This window comes from Somniosus microcephalus, chromosome 5, assembly GCF_052327205.1.
Source record: "Somniosus microcephalus isolate GS21.2 chromosome 5, FLI_Smic_1.0, whole genome shotgun sequence".
Classification (NCBI taxonomy): Eukaryota; Metazoa; Chordata; class Chondrichthyes; order Squaliformes; family Somniosidae; genus Somniosus; species Somniosus microcephalus.
Genome location: NC_140991.1, coordinates 129,230,166 through 129,249,101, shown reverse-complemented (window position 1 = coordinate 129,249,101; position 18,936 = coordinate 129,230,166).

The following is an 18,936-nucleotide window of genomic DNA, read 5'->3' as shown; positions in this document are numbered from 1 at the left end:
AATACATGTCATAAGCACAGATTAATGTAACTACAAGCATACACATATCTATAAACTTAACTCTATGGAAATGGGGAACACACGGCACATCGAAAAAGGGGAAACACATTATGATTACCCTTACCCCCTCCCTTAGACCTAGACTAAGTTTCGACTTGAGGAACTCGGAATCATGCTCACCACTTTCAGATTCGCAAAAGAGGGGGTTCGCAGCCCGTTTGGCACAGCTTTCCGTCGTCACGTGGATTTGGAAACTTCTGGCGCAGCTTGTTTTTCTCTCTCTCAGGCGATGAGGCAGCGGACACAGCCTCGATGAGCGCTCGTCATGACTGAATCCGTTAAAAGTTGTTGAAGAACTGGATGTCCATGGGGGACTCAGTCACCGATCCCTGGTCGAATGGTATGTTGAGGCCCTGGAGGGCTAGGCCCGGAATGTCCTTTTTCTCCGGCCTGGATCGTCGGTTTTCCTGAGGGTGTCTTCTTCTTCGGCCTGGGTCGTCGATGATCTCCCGACAAAAGTACCCAGGCCACCCTCGTCGTCTTCCCGTCGTGGCCGAGCCTTGTCTGGCCGAACACCGACCACGTTCCGAAACCGAAGTGCTTAACCGAAGAGTCCGTCCCGAAGTTTTGAATCGCAATTGCTGAATCGTGTTCCCCAAGCGTGAAGCCTGGATCGTGAAGCGAAGCCTCCTGATGGACTTTTCAATCCATAGTTATACCCTTTTTGGACAGTCTTATCTCCCGCCAAATCATAGTCCAGTCTTTGTAATATTTTTGGCGGGCGGAAATCTCTGCAGGGGCGCTTTGTCTTGTAACGGGAGCCAGTGATAGCTTAACTGGCCTTCCTGGCCGATAATGTCTTTTACTTTGTCACTGTAACTCGGTTCGCATATTGATCGGTCTGGAGATTGCCCTTGATGGCTGTTAAACGGTCTTTCCTTTGTACAGTAAATGGATTTAAGTGTTCATTCAATTGTCCGCCCATTTCTTGATGGGCCCCATCCTGTTACCTGAAACAGTCTTGTACTTAGAATCCAATTAATATGTATGCTCAGTTCCCTGAGTTTCGGTTTCCCGATACTGGCTTTCGCGGGCTTACTGTCCTCAATCTACAAGCCTGTCTGGCTTGCAGTAACAGAAATCAAATGGTCCCAGAAACTGATCACGAGGTCCGGCGGCCATTTTGTATGCCCTTTTTATCAAAGGTTTTTCTGTACAAGCTTTCTCTTGGTCAATAAACTGTCTTATCAACCCTGTTTTGTTGTGTGATTAAATTATGGAAAATTTCGAATCTTACACATCTCAACACGCCGACTGGTTCACAGGAATGAGTCATACAGATCCTGGGATCTTTATGTAAGAGAAGTCAGGGGCGGAGCCAAGAGCCAAGACCTGGAACCTCCCAGGTTAGTCGGGAAAGAGGAAGTGAAACTATACACAGTGGGGGAGGGTAATGTACATGAGTGCAAAACGAATACAGGACCAAGACAAACAGATTTCATTACACCTACCTATCTTTGTGTCATCAGCAAATTTAGCAACCATACCTTCGGTCCCTTCATCCAAGTCATTTATATAAATTGTAAAAAGTTGAGGCCCCAGCACTGATCCCTGTGGCACACCACTCGTTACATCTTGCCAATCAGAAAATGACCCATTTACGCCTACTCTCTTTTCCTGTTAGCTAGTCAATCTTTTATCCATGCCAATATGGTACCCCCCTACACCATGAGCTTTTATTTTCTGCAATAACCTTTGATGTGGCACCTTATCAAATGCCTTCTGGAAATCTAAGTATAGTACATCCACCAGCTCCCCTTTATCCACGGCACATGTTACTTCCTCAAAGAACTCCAATAAATTGGTTAAATATGATTTCCCTTTCACAAAACCATGTTGACTCTGCCTGATTACCTTGAACTTTTCTAAGTGCCCTGCTTTAACATCTTTAATAGTAACTTCTAACATCTTCCCTATGACAGATGTTAAGCTAACTGGCCTGTAGTTTCCTGCTTTCTGTCTCCCTCCCTTTTTGAATAAAGCAGTTCCATTCGCTATTTTCCAATCTAATGGAACCTTCCCCGAATCTAGGGAATTTTGGAAAATTAAAACCAACGCATCAACTATCTCACTAGCCATTTCTTTTAAGACCCTAGGATGAAGTTCATCAGGACCCGGGGACTTGTCAGCCCGCAGCTCCAACAATTTGCTCAGTACCACTTCCTGGTGATTGTAATTTTCTTGAGTTCCTCCCTCCCTTCCATTTCCTGATTTACAGCTATTTCTGGGACGTTACTTGTATCCTCTATAGTGAAGACCGATGCAAAATACCTGTTCACTTCAACTGCCATCTCCTTATTTTCCATTATTAATTCCCCAGACTCACTTTTTATAGGACCAACACTCACTTTAATAACTCTTTTCTTTTTTAAATATCTATAGAAACTCTTACTATCTGTTTTTATATTTATAGCTAGCTTTCTCTCGTACTCTAATTTTCTCTCCTTATTAATCTTTTAGTCATTCTTTGCTGTTTTATATATTCTGTCCAATCTTCTGACCTGCCACCCATCTTTGCACAATGATATACTTTTTCTTTAAGTTTGATACTATCTTTAACTTTTGTAGTTAACCGTGGATGGTGGGTCCTCTCCTTGGAATTTTTCTTTCACGTTGGAATGTATATATTCTGTGTATTCTGAAATATCCCCTTAAATGTCTGCCACTGCAACTCTATTGACTTATCCCTTTACCTAATTTGCCAGTTCACTTTAGCTAGCTCTGCTTTCATGCCCTCATAATTGCCCTTATTTAAGTTTAAAATACTAGTCTTGGACCCACTCTTCTCTCCCTCAAACTGAATGTAAAATTCAATCATATTATGATCGCTGCTACCTAGGGGTGCCTTCACTATGAGGTCATTAATTAATCCTATCTCATTGTACAATACCAGGTCTAGTATAGCCTGCTCTCTGGTTGGCTCCAGAATGTGCTGTTCTAAGAAACTATCCCAAAAACATTCTATGAACTCTTCATCTAGGCTACCTTTGCCCATCTGATTTTTCCAGTCTATATGAAGATTAAAATCCTCCATGATTGTTGCCGTACCTTTCTGACAAGCTCCCATTATTTTTTCCTTTATACTTCATCCTAACGTGTGGTTACTGTTAGGGGGCCTGTACACCACTCCCACAAGTGACTTCTTGCCTTTATCATTTCTCATCTCTACCCAAACCGCTTCTACATCCTGGTAGTAGTTTGAGTGAATGCTCCAGATCCACTGTGCCTAGGGAGAAATCAGAAAGAAGTTCAGTGGCATCAGCAGAAGTCCCAACTTTTTCTACATGTGTACTCTTCCTTCATAGAAGGCATGGACCTAAAGAAAATATTCATCTGTTACATTCCCAGGGCGATAACCTCAGAGCATGCACACAGCTTTGACCACTGTTTGAAACACTCTTTCATTTAATAGAAACTGCAGGACTTAATTTCAGTGGGGGACAATAACACCATGTATTTGGCACCTTACTAGTCACCTGAAATAAGCACTGGAAGGAAAAACACCATGCAAGCTCATTTCAAAATGTCTGGCATGGGGAGGGAGGTGATCTGGATACTGGGTGCTGTCTGGGGTGCTCAGGTATTTGCTAAAAAGCAAAGGCTGCTCACAATCATAAAGAGGATCAGGACAGGCAGTCCCAAACAGTTAACAGAGTTCAAGGAGATGGGCCTCATCTTTTAGGCTGGAAATATGTTGGGGGTATTAGTGATGGTGAATTTGAAGGCGTAATGCCGCCACCCAGTGAGTATCCTCCATTTATCGCTATCCTTTGTACACCAACTCACTTTCTAAATCCTCACAGCAGCGGTTATATTTTCAAAGCAGCTGCATGCTCGTACCTGTCTTTGAAGCCATTGTCTAGGGCTCTTTTCTTTCTTTAGGAGGACAGAGGAAGTGACCCACAGCCTCGGGGCTTCACAGCGGTTTCCATCAAGTGCTCCACTAGCTCTGAGCTCCAGCACAGATACTAATAACCTGGAGAATATAGGTGTGTGCTTGAGGAAGCACTGGGTAATTCAGAATTCAAAAGTGGGGGAGGAAGTGGTATCCTTCAGACAGGGGTTAATGCAGGATCAGAAAGCCTTTTCCACATCCTTTGAGTCCACCAAAAGCAGACTGCAACTACTGGCAGAGAATACGCAACAGTACACCTCCGACATCACTGCAGTCAAGTGTGAGGGTTTTAATCAGTATTGTGGAGCGTGTGGTATCTTCACGGCCATCTACAGAGAAGCCCCTACCCACAGAGGGAGCAAGGGCTTTCTTTCACAAATGCTGAGACTGGTGTCATTGACACCTTGAGTACCCAATTACAGCACTGCTAGATACATCATACCAACTGCTTTCATCAAGCTGGAGTATCAAATGCCAGCAGCCTCGCAATAGAAGGGCTAGAAACGGTGGCTTCATCTCAAGGTGGCCAAATATCCTCCCATTTCTGGTTCCTGTTGTATAAGGGAAACCCAAGCCTTGGAAGCGGTGCAGAGAAGAGCCACAAGGCTGATTCTGTGAGTCAGAGGAGACAATGGGCCAGAAATTCGTGAACGGGGCTTGCCGCGCGTGCAAGGTCCCGATTTGCACTTACCCGACGCGCCTGCCGATCACCTCCAGGGACGCCTGGAATTCCATTTTGAATCTGAAGAATCCCGGGCAGCGTTTGACGTCACGCCGCCCAGGAGTGCAGCCAGCGCGAAGCCTGGAGCGCGCTGTGCAACTGAGACACGCCCCTTGAGGTCTCAGTTTAACAGGACACGCCCCCAATGTTTCTGCCAAGCTGCTAAGCATTTTTACATGCAAAGCAGCAGTTTAAATAGGTTTTTGGAAGTTTTTTGAAGCTTTTGGTAACTTTTATAAACTTTTAAAAACGTTTACATTATTTTGAAGAATCTGAAGTAGTTTTAAACAGAATTAAAGCAATTTAAAGACTTTTAAAAGCCCTAAAAGTTTTTTTTAATTCCATTTATTTATTTAGCAATGTTGTCGTCATACGTGTCTTCACACTGTTCCCTTTGGGGAACTGTATGAAGTGGTGGAAGGATTTATGGCCATGATTAACGCTCATTCCGTGACCGTAACCATCTTTGAACCAGCCATTAGGGCGGTTAGTCCTATGGCGGGAGGGTTTTACGGGGTCCCACAAGCTATACAAGGAGGGGGGGCCACCCACACCCACGGACGCAAATATCCCACTGGATGTCAACCCAGAATTTAGAGCTGGAGCTCCGACTCCACTTGCCGGGACTGTCTGGAGCGGGGTTCTGAAACCCTACCCTGATCTGGCCCAGCGGCGGGGATCCTACCGCTATGCCAAAGGCCCAATCCGATTAGCAACGTGAAATGGCAGGAATGAGCACAATTCACGGCATTAAAAGAACTCACAATTGAACTGATGATGACCTCAGCAATCTCCTCAAGGAGGTGGAGGCGCAGCGCCTGCTCATCATTGGTAATGAGAAGTCAAAGGCGCCGCAAAAAGGGCAGATGATAGCTTGGTCTTTCAAGTGGCAGCATAGGGCTCCAGTCACGGGGAGGGAAAAGGCGCAGGAAACGTATGGGTGTCACCTTTTGTGCGGAGTGGGCCTTTTGCGTAGCAGTAAGCATCCCCGCCGCTGGGCCAGAAGGAGTAGGGTTTCGAACCCCACTCCAGACAGTCCCGGCAAGTGGAGTCGGAGCTCCAACTATAAATTCTGGGTGGACATCCAGCGGGATACTTGCGTCCGTGGGTGTGGGTGGCCCCCCCCCCCTCAGATGGGTTGTGGGAGCCCGTAAAACCCTCACGCCATAGGACTAACCACCCTAATGGCTGGTTCAAAGATGGTTACGGTCACGGAATGAGCGTTAATCACGGCCATAAATCCTTCCACCACTTCATACAGTTCCCGAAAGGGAACAGTGTGAGGATACGTACGACGATGACCTCTTGCGCAATGCACCTCCTTGGACCCTCAGTCGCAGATGCGAGGGGGCAAATCGTGCAATTGTTAAATTTTTCATTTTATTGACATGTAAAATGTTGGCCCAGTAATTCCCTTCCAAATGCGCGAGTACGGTCGGGGTACTTACGTGTCTGGCCGGAGGAAATGCCGGTTTTCAGCATGCACAGTGCATGTGGGGAAAACCGGCATTTCCTGTCCTCTGAACGAAGGGGTTCAGAGGCAGAACGCGTGCGACTGCACAGGCAGCGCGTGCGCAGTAAAATTCGCCGCTTTCATTCATGCTTTCAGTGAGGTCAAGTCCTTACAACTTACACATGAAAAAAGCATGGGTACAGTTGCTCCAGAGGCTGCAGAGGAAGATATTTCTTATCGTGGAGCGTCTGAAAGTATGTATGTCTGTATATATTCCTTTGCGTGTTATGTATATATTCCTTTACTTATGTGTATGAATGTATTATTTAATTATGACTTTCAGAGAAAGTAACTTATTGGAAAATCATAATTAAAAACATACATTCATACACATAAGTAAAGGAATATAAAACATACATACATATACGTAAAGGAATATATGCGGACATACATACATAATTACTTATTACTGATGAAAAGTTTCTTTCTTAAAAGTGCTGGAAATGTTACATTACTCATTTTAGAACACTCATTTTCACATTCAATTCACACAGCCACAATTGCTCCTTCTACCTACCATTCTGAAAACCCGTTTAAAAAAAAAAATTTAAACTTTAAAACTTACTTAAAATTTCTTAAAATAACTTCCCTCCCTTTCCCAAACAAAAATATTGCCTTTCAGAAGATCCACGATAAAATATATCTTCCTCCGCAGCCTTGGAACAACTTTACACATGCTTTTTTCAAGTGTAACTTGTAAGGACTTACCCTCACTGAATCCATGAATGAAATCGACAAAGTTCACTGCGCAAGCGCTGCCTCTGCAGTCGCACGCGCTGTGCCTATGAACCCCTTCGTTCCGAGGTCTGGAAATGCCGGCGTTCCCCGCATGCGCTGTGCATGCTGAACGCCGGCATTTCCAACGGCCAGATGCGTGAGTACCCAGACCGTACTCACGCATTTGGTCACGAATTTCTGGCCCATTGTGAATAGCACGTTTACGGAGTTGGACACACCGCAGGTAGAGGTTGGACAGGAAGAAAGGGAACGGGTGACCAACAGGCAGAGTACTAGGTGCAGGCAGGTAGCGCAGGGGTCCCCTGTGGCCATCCCCCTCTCCAACAGATATACCACTTTGAGTACTGTTGGGGGGGATGGCTTATCAGAGGAAGGCAGCAGCAGCCAACTTCCTGGCACCAGGGGTGGCTCTGCTGCACAGAATGGGAGGAAAAAGAGTGGTAGAGCTATAGTAATAGGGGGTTCAATTGTAAGGGGAATAGATAGGCATTTCTGCGGCCGCAAATGAGACTCCAGGATGGTGTGTTGCCTCCCTGGTGCAAGGGTCAAGGATGTCTCCGAGCGGCTGCAGAACAACTTGGAAGGGGAGGGTGAACAGCCAGTTGTCATGGTGCATATAGGCACCAACGATATAGGTAAAAAGCGGGATGAGGTCCTAAAAGTGGAATATAGGGAGTTAGGAGGTAAATAAAAAAACAGGACCTCAAAGGTAGTAATCTCAGGATTGCTACCAGTGCCACGTGCTAGTCAGAGTAGAAATAGAAGGATACTTCAGATGAATACGTGGCTAGAGGAATGGTGCCAGGGGGAGGGATTCAAGGGGCAGCACGGTGGCATAGTGGTTAGCACTGTTGCCTCACAGCGCCAGGGACCCGGGTTCGAATCCGGCTTCGGGTGACTGTCTGTGTGGAGTTTGCACATTCTCCCCGTGTTTGCGTGGGTTTTCTCCGGGTGCTCCAGTTTCCTCCCACAGTCCAAAGATGTGCAGGTTAGGTTGATTGGCTATGATAAATTGACCCTTAGTGTTAGGGGGATTAAATACATGGGGTTACGGGGATAGGGTTGGATATGTGTTGGTGGAGGGGTTACGGGGATCGGGTGGGATATGTGTCGGTGCAGGCTCGATGGGCCGAAATGGCCTCTATCTGCACTGTGGGGTTTCTGTGATTCTGTGATTCTGTGATTCCTGGGACATTGGAACCGGTTCTGGGGGAGGTGGGACCAGTTCAAACCAGACGGTCTGCACCTGGGCAGGGCTGGAACTGATGTCCTAGGGGGAGTGTTTGCTAGTGCTGTGGGGGAGGGTTTAAACTAAAATGGAAGGGGGTTGGGAACCTGAGCAGGGAGACAGAGGAAAGGGAAACAAGGATAAAAGCAAAAGATAGGAAGGAGAAAAACAAAAGTGGCAGTCAGAGAAATCAACGGTTTAAATCAAACGTGGCCACAGTAAATAATAATTCTAATAGATCTAAGAGCGTTAAAAAAACAAGCATGAAGGCTTTGCGTCTTAATGCGAGGAGCATTTGTAATAAGGTGGATGAATTGGCTGCGCAAATAGAGGTAAACGAATATGATTTGGTTGGGATTACGGAAACGTGGCTCAAGGACGGCCAAGACTGGGAACTCAACATCCAGAGGTATTCAATATTCAGGAAAGATAGGCAAAAAGGAAAGGGAGGAGGGGTAGCATTACCGGTTAAAGAAGGGATTAACACAATTGTAATGAAGGATATTAGCTCTGATGAGGTGGAATCTGTATGGGTAGAATTGAGAAATACTAAGGGGAAAAAACATTAGTGGGAGTGGTATATAGACCTCCAAACAGTGAGGCGGAGGTTGGGGATGGCATTAAAAGGGAAATTAAAGAAGCGTGCAATAAGGGCACAGCAGTCATCATGGGTGACTTTAATCTACATATAGATTGGGCTAACCAAATTAGTAACAATACTGTGGAGGAGGAATTCCTGGAGTGTTTACGGGATGGTTTCCTGGACCAATATGTCGAGGAACCAACCAGAGATCAGGCCATCTTAGACTGGGTATTATGTAACGAGAAAGGATTAATTAGCAATCTTGTTGTACGAGGCCCCTTGGGTCAGAGCGATCATAATATGATCGAATTCTTCATTAAGATGGAGAATGAAGTAGTTGACTCAGAAACTAGGGTCCTCAATTTAAATAAAGGAAACTACGATGGTCTGAGGAGCGAGTTGGGTAGGTTTGATTGGGGAATGGCACTCAAAGGGTTGACGGTGGATAGGCAATGGCAAACATTCAAAGACCGAATGGATGAACTACAGAAGTTGTTCATCCCAGTTTGGCATAAAAATAAAACAAAAAAGGTGACTCAACCGTGGCTAACAAGGGAAATTAGGGATAGCATAAGATCCAAGGAGAGGACATATAAATTGGCCAGAAAAAGCAATAATCCTGAGGATTGGGAGCAGTTTAGGATTCAACAAAGGAGGACAAAGGGATTAATTAAGAAAGGGAAAATAGAATATGAGAGTAAGCTTGCAGGGAACATAAAAACTGACTGTAAAAGCTTTTATAGATATGTAAAGAGGAAAAGACTGGTGAAGTCAAGCGTAGGTCCCTTGCAGTCAGAATCGGGGGAATTTATAATGGGGAGCAAAGAAATGGCAGACCAACTAAATACATATTTTGGTTCTGTCTTCACAAAGGAGGACATAAATAACCTCCCAGAAATACCGCGGAACATAGGGTCTGATGAAAGGGTGGAACTGAAAGAAATCAGTATTTGTAGGGAAATGGTGTTAGGAAAATTGATGGGACTGAAGGCCGATAAATCCCCAGGGCCTAATAATCTACATCCCAGGGTACTTAAGGAAGTGGCCCTAGAAATAGTAGATGCATTGCTGGTCATCTTCCAGAACTCGATAGACTCTGGAACAGTACCCATGGATTGGAGGGTAGCTAATGTTACCCCACTATTCAGAAAAGGTGGCAGAGAAAAAGTGGGGAATTATAGACCGGTAAGCCTGACATCGGTAGTGGGGAAAGTGCTAGAGTCCATTATAAAAGATGTAATAGCAGAGCACTTGGAAAGCAGTGACAGGATCGGACAAAGTCAACATGGATTTACAAAAGGTAAATCATGCTTGACTAATCTACTGGAATTTTTTGAGGATGTAACTGGTAAAATAGATAAGGGAGAACCAGTGGATGTGGTGTATTTGGACTTTCAGAAGGCTTTCGATAAGGTCCCGCATAAGAGGTTAGCGTGCAAAATTAAGGCACATGGGATTGGGGGCAAGGTATTGACTTGGATAGAGAACTGGTTGGCGGACAGAAAGCAAAGAGTTGGAATAAATGTGCCGTTTTCCGAGTGGCAGGCAGTGACTAGTGTGGTACCGCAAGGATTGGTCCTAGGACCCCAGCTGTTCACAATATATATTAATGATCTGGACGAGGGAATTGGATGTAATATCTCCAAATTTGCAGACGACACAAAGCTGGGTGGGAGGGTATGCTGTGAGGAGGATGTCATGAAACTCCAGTACGATTTGGACAGGTTGGGTGATTGGGCAGAAACATGGCAAATGCACTATAATGTGGATAAATGTGAGGTTATCCACTTTGGTGGCAAAAACAGGAAGGCAGATTATTATTTGAATGGCAATAGATTGGGAGAAGGGGAAGTGCAAAGAGACCTGGGTGTTCTTGTGCACCAGTCGCTGAAGGTAAGCATGCAGGTGCAGCAAGCGGTTAAGAAGGCAAATGGTATGTTGGCTTTCGTAGCAAGAGGGTTCGAGTACAAGAACAAGGATGTCTTGCTGCAGTTGTACAGGGCCTTGGTGAGACCGCACCTTGAGTATTGTGTACAGTTTTGGTCACCTGACCTGAGGAAGGACGTTCTTGCCATGGAGGGAGTGCAGCGAAGATTCACCAGGCTGATACCTGGGATGGCAGGAATGACGTACGAGGAGAGATTGTGTCAATTGGGCTTATACTCACTGGCGTTTAGAAGATTGAGAGGGGATCTCATCGAAACCTATAAAATTCTGTCAGGTCTGGACAGACTAGATGCAGAAAGGATGTTTCTGATGGCCGGGGAGTCCAGAACCAGGGGTCATAGTCTAAGGATAAGGGGTAAGCCATTTAGGACTGAAATGAGGAGGAATTTCTTCACCCAGAGAGTGGTGAACCTGTGGAATTCTCTGCCACAGAGGGCGGTGGAGGCCAGTTCATTAAATATATTCAAGAAAGAGTTGGATATATTTCTTGAGGCTAAAGGGATCAAGGGATATGGGGAGAAGGCAGGGACAGGGTACTGAATTTGAATGATCAGCCATGATCTCATTGAATGGCGGAGCAGGCTCGAAGGGCCGAATGGCCTACTCCTGCTCCTATCTTCTATGTTTCTATGTTTCTATGTTTATGAGGAAATGTGAGAAACTTCAGCGCTGAAAGGAGATGAAAAAGTGGCAAAGACATAACCCAGAGATCTAGAGGCTGGTTAGCCTGATATCCATTTTAGAGAAAGTATTGGAGAGCATCCTGAAGGAATGAATTTTGGACAACTTGGGGAAATAGAGACCTGTAAGAGGGAGCCAGCACAGCTTTCTGGAAGGGACATTATTTCTGAAAAAAATTCTTGGAGTTGTTTGCAGAGATAACAAGCCTTGTGGACAGGGGGATCTCAATGAATGTTGTTTATTTAGGCCTGGAAATTCCATGAGGGTCTTCCCAGTTTCCCCCCATAACTTTGGTGGGAGATTGGCGGAACCCCCAGAGAAATGGCTCACCACAGCATCCCCGTTATCCACTGCTGCACCCACCCACCTCCCCCACCCCCACCACCTGATAACAAAATCAGGGCTGGAGCAGCAAAGGGTAACCACTCCACCTCCTGCCAGCGTGAGGAAACTGTGGGACATGTAGAAGAAAATGTCTTTGAGAACAAACAGCAAGGGAAAGGGACAGGCACCTAATTCCCCCAGAATCAGGGCTTGGTGGTGAGAAGAACAGCACAGTGCAACCTTCCCCCCCCCCCCACCCCCAACACACAGAGAGTTTGCTGGCTTCTCATTTTTCCTATCCCTATCCCCTTCCCCTTCCTCCTCCCACCATTCCCCAGTTCCCACCCCTCTCCTTCACCCTCTCCATCCCCTGTCACTCTCCTCTGCCTCCATCACCTTTCTCTCTGCTCCCCATACTCCTATCCCTTACCTCCATCCACATTCCTCAACCACCTTCTCCATCATCCCCTCTCCCTATCCCCTTTTCATTCCCTCTTCCCACTTCCACTTCCCACCTCCATCTGCCCCTCCGCCACCTCCTTACCACCTCCACCACCTGATTCTAATTATCCCCATGCTATTTAACCCTGCTTGACCTGAATTCTACACTTGGTCTTTGTAGTGTATGTACCCGTCTACCTTTAAGAGAACTATTGTATGTAACCGTCCACCTTTAAGAGAACTACTTTAGGTGTTGCACTACTTTGTTGGCTTCTGTATACTGTAATACCGACGGTGACCACACCGGTATATAAGTGCTGTGTCAAGAGTTATTGGGCAGATTCGCCCTGACCTTCGAATCGTAAAGTCCTGTTTTAAGTTACTCTTGGAGTCTGTGCATTAATTAACTAAACAACCCACAGACTTTACAGTGGCGATGAGTCCGATCGTACCCTGCGGCAACAATACGTCCGAAGCAGTTAACAAGCGTTGAGAAGAGGCAACCGCCCTCGTCGTTCTGCTGGAAAAAAACTCGAGGCTGCAGAACTAGAAAGGAGGAAGAATTTAGAGACAAAGACTTCCATCAGCAACAGGCACTGACTGTCCCTTCTGCCACGGTGAGGAGTGAGCCGATCAGCATGAGAAGCAAGGCGGCCACGGTGACTGTGAGTAAGGGAAAGTAAAAAGAATAACCGGAGGATAAGGGCGGTGCACTCGACCACGGTCGAGGGGGAAAGGAGCCGGACAGAAGTCGGGTCCAGAGGCGCTGAGACTGGGGCAGCGTGGAGCAAGGAAGCCGCAGTACAGACAGGCTGGGGACGCAACGGCGTCGTGAGACAGCTAGACCGTGACCGGCGAAAAAGGCCGGGCTGCGACCGAAGCCACGAAGTGCTGCGACCGGGAACGTAGGTGCGGGAAGAGATAAACTCAGCCGCAGCCGGGGAGGGAAGCACCGGACTGCGAGAGGGCTGGGAGGCGCGATTGGGAGCCGAGCGAGCGGGAGAGGCAGAGCCTACCAAGGGAGACTGAGCGAGAGCCAGTCCAGCGGCTGAAACTGTTCTCCGTCAACGGGGTGTACCCAGCGCCGGTAGAGCCGAGTGAGCGGGAGAGAGACAGAGCCCGAGCAAGGGAGACTGAGCGAGAGCCAGTCCAGCGGCTGAAACTGTTCTCCGTCAACGGGGTGTACCCAGCGCCGGTAGAGCCGAGCGAGCGGGAGAGAGACAGAGCCCGAGCAAGGGGAACTGAGCGAGAGCCAGCCCAGCGGCTGAAACTGTTCGCCGTCAACGGGGTGTACCCAGCGCCGGTTGCCCTGCCGAGAAAAGGGAAAGCACTGAAGCCGACGCGCAGGCTGTGAACCTGAAAGCCAGCGGCCGTCGCCCGTGGGGAAAGTGTACCCCTCCCGCCAGGGGAAGAAACGCGGGAAACCGCCATTAGGCGGAGAAGAAGACAGAAGCGGGGAACCGCCATTGAAGTGGGCGGGGAGAGAAGATAAGCGCGGGAAACCGCCATTTTCGCGGGAACCGCCATCTTGAAAAAAAAAAAGAAAATTTAAAGAAATAATCCGTGGTGTTATCAGGAAGAGAGGAAGATGCCTAAGCGTGGTAACATCAACGATTTTAACTCCGAGGTAAAAGACTGGGCCACGTATGTGGAACGCATTGAGATCTATGGTGAGGCCAATAAAATAGAAGAAGATGACAAAGCTATAACCTTGCTAAACTCGATGGGCGCGAAGACTACGGGCTCTTGAAGCATCTACTAGCACCAGCTAAACCGGCGGATCAGACTTTCGATGATATTGTTGCTGTCCTGAAGGATCATTTTAACCCCGCAGCACTGATGTTAGTGGAACGATCCAAATTCTATGCGAGAACGCAAAGGAAAGACGAAAGCAACGCAGAATACTTGGTCGAACTGCGTAGACTAGCGAAACACTGCCAGTTTGGAGGGAATCTGACAGAGGCATTGCGAGACAAGTTCGTGTGCGGGTTGTCAAAGGAAGGAACGCAAAAGCGACTACTCGAAGAGAACGATCTTACACTTGAGAAGGCTGTCCTTATTGCTGCATCGAACAAAGCCGCAGCGAAAGGAACGGCGGAAATGCAGCTAAAGGCAGCGGCACTCAGGGTGCAGCAAATTACTTCGGGTACAACGAAATGCTATCGTTGTGGGAAGACAACACACGACCAGAACCAATGCTGGTTTAAAAACCAGGAATGTAGGAAATGTGGCAAGCTCGGTCACATAGCTAAGGTATGCCGGTCAGGAAAGAAGACCAACAATAATGAGTCACCACAAAAGAGGTACAGAAAGGTACATGAGGTGACTAGGAGGAGTCCGGAAGAACAGAATTCGGACTCACACTCCAACTGCAAGGAACTGGATAGTCTGAGAATTCACAATGTGAGTAATGAAGCTGACCGACAAGCTATCTGGATCACACTACAGATTGCAAAAGTCCAAGTGAAAATGGAAATGGACACCGGATCGGCGTTGACGGTCATGAATAAGCATGATTATAAAAAGTTATTCAAGCATATTCCCCTACGGGATACGGAACTAGTATTGAAGACATACACGGGGCACAAAGTATACCCCATCGGAAAGATAGAAGTCAAGGTGAGATACAAGGACAAAGAGCACCAAAGGATGGACCTGTATGTGTTGCCTGAGGGAGGTCCACCACTTCTGGGACGGGAGTGGATCAGGAAAATAAAGATAGACTGGCATTCACTAAACACCATGACGGTAGATTCCGGAAAGGAAGATGTCAAACCTGAACGGTTGTCCAGAATATTAGACGAAGCTAAAGAGGTATTCCAGCAAGGACTGGGAACACTGCGAGGAATTAAAGCAAAGGTTAAGATTGCAGAACATGCAAGCCCAAAATTTTTCAAAGCCAGATCGGTACCTTACGTGATACGACCTGCTGTGGAGGCAGAACTGGAAGAACTTGAACGATCAGGGGTACTGTCAAAAGTGGACTGGAGTGAGTGGGCCACGCCCATTGTTCCCGTCATGAAGTCTTCACCAAGTGACAAGCCAGGGGGACCGGGGAAGGTCCGCATCTGCGGAGACTTCAAGATCACAGTGAATCTGGTGCTTCACACGGTACAATACCCGCTTCCGCGGATTGAAGATATCTTTGCTTCGTTGGCTGGAGGGAAACACTTCACCAAGATAGACCTGGCACAGGCATACTTACAAATGGAAGTCGAGGAAGAGTCGCGTCAGTACCTCACCATCAACACACACAGAGGCTTGTATCGTTATAATAGACTGGTTTTTGGGGTAGCTTCGGCTCCAGCAATTTGGCAGAGGGCCATGGAGCAGGTATTACAAGGAATTCCAAGCACGCAGTGTTACTTAGACTATATCCTGATTACGGGAGAAGACGAGGAAGAACACCTCACAAATTTGAAACTGGTGCTCACTAGGTTGAAGGAATATGGCCTTCGAGTTAATCGCAAGAAATGTGAGTTCTTCCAAAAACAGATCTCGTACTGCGGTCATGTCATTGACCGAGAGGGGCTGCACAAGTCACCTGACAAGATAGAAGCTGTCGTGAAGGCCCCCGCTCCGGAAAACGTATCACAGTTAAGATCATTCTTGGGGTTGATTAATTATTATCACAAGTTTCTGCCGAATCTATCCACGGTGCTGCATCCACTGAATGCTCTGTTGCGGAAAGAAGTACCATGGAAGTGGAGTGAGGAATGTAAAAAGGCCTTTCGCAGAAGCAAGGCGTTGATTACCTCTGAAGAAGTGTTGGCTCATTTCAACCCAATGTTACCTCTTCGTCTAGCTTGTGATGCTTCCCCCTATGGAATTGGAGCAGTACTTTCACACAAGTTACCAAATGGCTCGGAAAGGCCAGTGGCATTCGCGTCCCGATCATTGACCTTCGCGGAGCGAAATTATGCTCAAATAGATAGGGAGGCCCTCAGCCTTGTGTGGGGCGTAAAGAAATTCAATCATTACCTGCAGGGCAAGAAGTTCACATTACTGACAGGCCACCAGCCGTTGGTGTCCATATTCAACCCTAACAAGGCCGTTTCCACCATGACAGCGCAAAGGTTACAGAGGTGGTCCGTGTTACTTGGGGCACACCAATATGACATTGAATACAAAAGGTCCAAACAGCATGGAAATGCTGATGGGTTATCGCGCTTGCCATTGCCGATAGTAGAAGAAGCGACTACAGTGGACCCGGTAGAGATGTTCCACTCATCCATAGTGGAATGTCTACCAGTAACAAATTCGATGATCGAAAACGAAACAAGAAATGACCTGACTCTCTCACGAGTCTATGATTTAACGGTGGAGGGATGGCCAGCACAGGGCGAACCAACACTGCCAGCATTTTCGCAGAGAAAAGAACAGCTGTCAGTGTGTCGAGGAACCCTGATGTGTGGATCTAGAGTGGTGATTCCACCCAAACTTCAACAGAAGGTGTTAAAGGAGCTGCACGAGAGACATCTGGGTGGAGTGAAAATGAAGAACCTAGCAAGAGCGTTTGTGTGGTGGCCAGGCATTGATGGGGACATCGAAGAAATCACTAAGAGCTGTCTAGGATGCCAGAAGGACCAAAACGCGCCACCACAGGCTCCTCTGCATCCATGGGAGTGGCCCTCATCTCCTTGGCAAAGGGTACACATCGACTTTGCTGGTCCATTTATGGACTCAATGTTTCTAATAGCGGTGGATGCACACTCCAAGTGGCCGGAGGTAATAAAGATGTCCACCACCACCACGGAAAAAACCATCACAGTGTTAAGGACCATGTTTGCTAGGAATGGGCTGCCGGAACAGATCTGTTCTGATAATGGACCGCAATTTGTGTCCGAAGAATTCAAGAAATTCTTAAAGAGCAATGGGGTTAAGCACTACACGTCAGCCCCATACCATCCCGCCTCCAATGGATTGACTGAAAGGTTTGTCCAGACCTTCAAGAAGGCCATAAAGGCCATGGGTAATGAAGCCATTAACTTACAACATAAGGTGGATAGCTTCTTGTTGGCGTACAGGAATGCAACACATGCGGTCACAAATCAAACTCCCGCCATGATGTTTTTTAATAGACGACTAAGATGCCGGCTGGATTTGCTTAAGCCAAACGTCAGAAGGGACGTAGAGAACCGGCAATTCCAGGGCATGAATGAAAGGCCAACTAGATCTTTTCAGATAGGTCAACAAGTTTTGGCCCGGGACTACCGTACCGAGAAATGGCAGCCTGGAACTATTGGAAAAAGGCTAGGGCCGTTGATGTATACGGTGGACATTGGGGACAGTATAATAAGGCGCCATGTTGACCAGATCATAGGGTCAGCCACAAATGGCCAATCTACTCCACCACCTTACACGGTTAATGTTGAGACAGAGATACCCAGAACACCTACCTCCGATCTGGTAATACTGGAATCAGATGAACCTGACACTGTCCTTCAAGCCGAATCGACCTTGCCAGAAGCACCTGCTACCCCGCCGGGAGTTACGACACCACCGAGGCATTATCCGGACAGAGTCCGGAAACCTCCAGAGAGACTGAATCTGTGAACTGTCTTGCATCAAGTTGTATATATGTTATAATGTATGTTTAATGGGGAATCAGTATGTTGTAAGCTAAAAAGGGAGGATTGTAGTGTATGTACCCGTCTACCTTTAAGAGAACTATTGTATGTAACCGTCCACCTTTAAGAGAACTACTTTAGGTGTTGCACTACTTTGTTGGCTTCTGTATACTGTAATACCGACGGTGACCACACCGGTATATAAGTGCTGTGTCAGGAGTTATTGGGCAGATTCGCCCTGACCTTCGAATAGTAAAGTCCTGTTTTAAGTTACTCTTGGAGTCTGTGCATTAATTAACTAAACAACCCACAGACTTTACAGTCTTGGCACGCCAAAAATGATCAACTAGTAGTTTATATTTTTCTAATCCCTCAATGACTTCTGCAAATATGAAACTTTGAGGCATATTGTGATTCCATTCACCAAAAATTTGGTTTTAAATTCTTCAGTCTATGTCTTTGTTTTCTACACGCACTGCATGATGGTGCAGAATATAATTCATGCCATTTGGTTTGTTGATTTCCAATGTCAGAGGTGGTACAGAAATGTTTAGATTATAAAACCAAAAGCATCCCTCAGAAGTTACAGATGTTGTACTAGCTTTCTTGTTTGGCCTGGCTGTGCCTGTTTTCAAAGATTTAGATTTACTGACCAAATGCTGTATAAGCTGCAATATGAAGAGTCAAGAGAGGATAGGAGTGCTCCAAGAACAGCGTTGGACATCTGCAGGGAAAACACTTGTAGTGGGAGCAGAAAATTGAGTACATCTATCGGAACAAGGGCAGTTACAAGGGAGTGTTACAATAGGGTGGCAAAATTTCTGAAAGCGTTTGGAAAGGCTTAAAAGTCACCTGAATCCATTAGCAGCCTTTGCCAAGGCTGGGGGTGGGCACTAAGAATTGACAGCAAACGTGAAGAGGGAGGAAATCCAAGGTCTGTTCGTGAATCTGCAGACAAGTGAAGATGCAGCATAGCCTCTGATCCCCTGTTTGATGGATGGTGCTGAGGTGTGAAGCTGGTGCTGCATTGGCACCATCCCCATACACCTGCATTTGCAGCATGCCTGAAAACAGATAAAATCAAGCATCAGCTGACTGTTACTGTTACTGGATGTGTATAGTAGCTGCAGGGGTCCTTGCAGCACTCGGCACAGCTCTGCACACTGTCAGGAAAGTTCCCACAGCCAGTGTCGGGTAAGTGTGTCAGGGCCTGATGTGCCTCAATAATTCCGAGA